Source organism: Triticum aestivum, chromosome 5A (assembly GCF_018294505.1).
Source record: "Triticum aestivum cultivar Chinese Spring chromosome 5A, IWGSC CS RefSeq v2.1, whole genome shotgun sequence".
NCBI lineage: Eukaryota > Viridiplantae > Streptophyta > Magnoliopsida > Poales > Poaceae > Triticum > Triticum aestivum.
This window is the reverse complement of record NC_057806.1, coordinates 77789639-77794279: the sequence shown is the minus strand read 5'-3', so window position 1 is coordinate 77794279 and position 4641 is coordinate 77789639. Positions and strand designations below refer to the sequence as shown.

General features: G+C 45.1%; 1 pseudogene; it reads left to right on the top strand.

Annotated features, from left to right (window-relative positions):
* The first annotated feature begins 1029 nt into the window (after positions 1-1029).
* On the top strand, positions 1030-1764 carry LOC123101231 (nuclear transcription factor Y subunit B-3-like; annotated as a pseudogene).
* The last annotated feature ends 2877 nt before the right edge of the window (positions 1765-4641 follow it).

Sequence of the window (4641 nt, the reverse complement as noted above, 5' to 3'; positions counted from 1 at the left end):
CAAGTCTCACTTGTGACACGATGCTATTGTTCTTATTTTTTTTCTAATTCTATGATGTTATAAAATAGGTGACATGATTTAGCATATTATTTAATTGATTACGACCAATTTAGATGGTTATAAAATCGTCAAAGTGTGTACTACATTGTGATTGGTGGAACCGTTTGTGGCACGGATCGATGAGATGGCAGACATCCTACCATCCATTGCTAGCAATCCAACGTTCATCCATCCGTCCATGCAAAGAAAGGAAAAAAAACCCACCGCACCAAACCCTACCTCTCTCTCACCTCTTGTCCCTTCCTTCCGCCCGCCGCCTCCCTCTCTTTGTCCCCGATCTAGATCGGCCTCTCCCTCACCCCTCGCGCCACGCCCTCCTTCCCTCGCGCTGGCACCGGCGGCGCCCTCCTTCCTTTCTATCACTGGCGGCGCCCTCCTTCCTTTCTGTCACCGGCGGCGCCCTCCTTCCCTCGCGCTGCACCCGAACCTCGCTCCCGCTCCCAGCTCTTCTTCCTCTGCCCACGCCCCCAACCCCACCCCCTTCTCCTTCCCTCAGATCTCGATCTGCCGCTGCCCCCAACCCCACCACCACCGCCACCATCGACGACCCTCGCCGTAGACGAGGTTGAGGCCGACCCAATATCGAGCCCATGCCCAGAGCCGCCCCCAAGATTCGCAGGCAACCCCACGCCAATCAGGACCTCGATCTGGATCGAGCAGGCACTCTCCACCGACGGGGCTTGGGCAGGCGAGCCAACCGCAAGGGATTCGGCCCTCAGCTCCTCCGGTGGCCAGAAAGGCGCCGCGGAGGCTCGCGGAGCACAGGGACGTCGCTCGCCGCCCTAACCACACCTCCATTCCCCTTCACCACCTTCCCTCCCTCCCTCTACATGCCCGTCTATATAAGGTACGCCTCCCCCTCCCCTCACCTCTCTCCCCGCACTTCCAGAAGTCGGGGTCTAGGGTTTGGTGCGCCGGTGCGCTGATGGATCTGTCGGGGTTGCTGGTGTGCTGCAGGAGGGCGGCCGGATGTCGGACGTGCCGGCGAGCCCGCCGGGCGGCGGCTTCGGCGGTGTCAGGGAGCAGGACAGGTTCCTTCCCATCACCAACATCAGCAGCATCATGAAGAAGGCCATCCTGGCCAACGGCAAGATCGCCAAGGACGCCAAGGAGACCGTGCAGGAGTGCATCTTGGAGTTCATTGCTTCATCGCCAGCGAGTGAGTGCCTCTGTTGACCGCTACTGCTCTGTTTTGCCTGCCCGAATCAAGTGTGGTCTGGTGCTGACCTGTCGCCATTTTGTCTTGTCTGTATTGTAGGTCGAGCGACAAGTGCCAGAGGGAGAAGTGCAAGACCATCAATATCGATGACCTGCTCTAGGCGATGGCCACGCTAGGCTTTCAGGAGTACATTGAGCCCCTCAAGGTTTATCTGCAGAATTACAGAGAGGTGCATGCCCATTTAGCCATGTGGGATTTTTTTATCTGAACTAATTGGGGATGGATTAGTGCTTTGAGAGTCAGGTAGGTCCATGATAGTTTAATATGTTGCTGTTGTAGCCTGAAAAGCTCTCTTTGGCACTTTTGTTAGTCCTAGTTGGCAAATTTAAACACTCATGTTCAGCTTGGTGACTGATGAGACCCCACACTGCCTGGCACCAATCATCTTATTGTCCTTAGAACAAGTGTTGATTTATCCGTCCAATTACTACTGTCATTGAGATCTTCAATTCTTTTCTGTACTGTTTATTCAGATAACTGAATGATTTGAAGCACTAAGAATTGTCTCCGGAGTCCAACTATTAAACTGTTTAAGTAGCTACTGAATCTGCTTGCTTGGTTATGGTAGACATACATGTCTTACAAATTCGTTATTCTTGTTTGAAGCTAAGCTAGGCTACTGTTGTTCCAGCAAAAAAACAGGGGAGCTACTCTTTTTGTTCTTCACTAATAAATTCTTGTTTGAATGCATATCCTGGGGGTGGTGATGCTGGGAGCCTTTCCTCCCCATAAAAATACTTTGCTCTTCATTATGAGCAATGCCCTTATATAATTAGCTGCTAGGAGTATTTATATACTTGATCACCACACCTCTACTATTCTGGTTACTTTTGCTTTCTTCTCTGTAGTTGTCCAGGGCATAACAGTTTTATGTGTGGCTTGTTATTTTGTTACCAGCCTACTTTGTTGTGCTCCTGGTCGAGTCTTGTGGAGAATCAGGGCGAATCGGGCATCATCTTACTTGTGCCTATGTGGTAAGAATAGAACACCACTCTCGCTTGATGTGCATGTATTAGTACAACAAAGCATTCTTACATGGTGATTGTTAGCGACACAACAATTATCTTGCAACATAGCTTGCCAAATTGCTTGCTTGCTTACTATATAACCTGTACTGCTAAACATGTTATCCCACTCCATGATGTTGTATCATTTGCAAATACTCCTGGACATCAGCTCCCATTAGCTATAATCTGTACCTCTAAAAGAGGAGTATAAACTGGACTAATCTGTACTCTATTATGCTTGAGACTTGATCCAAGCCGTATTAATTGTTGCCAGTGATGTTATTATCTACTCTAATGGCTAATGAATCTGTACCTGCCATACCATGTGGAATGACTAATGAATTTGTACCCGAATACCATGTGTAATGATTGTTATTTTTGCATCATTTAAACATTTTTTCTGCTATATAGTTTCTCACTCATGATTGATCTACTGCAGGTGAATGAGGTTTTCAAATGTTGGAAGGAGGAGGACAATAGGAACTTCTGTTATGTCTTAGCATCTAATTTTTTTTTAATTTTCTTTGTTGTACAATAGTTTTGTTTGGCAGTTACTGTTCCTGGGATGTAAAGATATCGTAGATATGTATTGCTGGAATGAATGGTTGTAATATAATAACATTACACGTTGCCAAAGATAGCTTGTGGTGTGATGTGTTGTAATGTCAATGGCATAATAACTTCTTTTGTATTGGATCAATTTTTTCGGAACTGGGCTAGGCCCAAGTTATATTGGACAATTATTTTTGAGGGAAAAACATGGGAGGCCCAGCAAAGAAATGGCCCAGAAAAATACATGATCAAAAAGAAAATATGCTGCTAAAAGGGCCACACAAAGAAATCAATAAGGCTGAATTGTTGGGCTAGACCCATATAGCTAATAAAAGCACAGGAAAAAAATACATTAAAAAGGCCGAATTGTTGGGCTAGGCCCATGTAGAAAATCTAATTGGACCGGGCTGAATCTTGTGCCACGTCAGATTGCCACGCTGGATGCCTACGTGGCCTGGGGAGGTTGCTAGTGACCAAAACGCCACAGTAGACGTATTTTGGTCATAAACGTCTTCAACCATTCTAGAAGAAAGGTCGCTATAGTAAGTTTATGACGGCCAGCTTTTGACCTTATGTTTTTGGTCACAAAAAGGTCACAAATGGAAATTTGTGACCATTCAGTGACCAATAGTGGTAGTCACAAGTTGACATATTTCTTGTAGTGTACACATGAACAAACCAGGAGTTTCGCCAGCTGGTTGCAGACACGTACCATGCATGACACCTCTATTGAAGATGACCTGTACTTGCTGTCCCAGTTACCATCTTCGAATATAATGACTTTCAAAGGGTACAAGATAAATGGTAATACATTTTACATAATCGCCCAAGATAAGAAGAGCACCAACCAAAACAGTGGTGTCCGCTTTGATGCAGAAACCAAGACGGGAAAGGAAACATATTATGGTTATATACAGGACATATGGGAACTTGACTATCGACGTGGTTTGAAGGTCCCTTTGTTTCGGTGCAAATGGGTCAATATGACACGAGGCGGGGTAACGGAAGACCCGCAGTATGGAATGACAACAGTGGATCTCAATAATCTTGCGTATGCAGACGAACCATTCGTCCTAGCCAATGATGTGGCACAGGTTTTCTATGTGAAGGACATGTCTACCAAGCCAAGAAAAAGAAAAAATAAGGAAGCGAATGCATCGTACGATGAGCCAAAGTGGCACACAGTTCTTTCTAGGAAGAGAAACATCGTGGGAGTGGATGACAAGACAGACATGTCAAAAGATTATAAAAAGTTTGATGAAATTGCTCCATTCACAGTGAATATTGACCCGAGCATCCCGTTAAATGATGAAGTTTTTCCATGGTTACGGCGCAAAGGGACACACGCAAAGAAAAAGTTTCACACCCAAAGATCTGGGATGTGATCGGCTTCACTATCATCACTTTCTTCTGTGTTTCACACCTAGGAGGGAATCTCTGTAATAGTTAGGGTAGTTATGTGTTTTGGCATTTGAAACGCGAAGAAATTTTACGTGCAAACAAATTCTTTCATGCCTTCACTGATTTTTAAAGTTAAGTTATTCAAAAACTAGTGATCCACACTAATTTCAGATAATTCAAAATTTAAACTATTCAAATTTGAAAACTATGGGCAGTAACAGAAAGTTTGTAATTTTTTGTACCCAAAGCAAAAATATTCACAAAGAAACTCTAAATACACAAAAAAACAACTCAAAAATAAATAAAGCAAAAAAATAAAAAAGCCCGCCTACTGGGCCAGAGCGGCCTGCATACGACTAGAAACCCAACCTGTTGTTGGGCTAGGATGCAGGCCCACAAAGG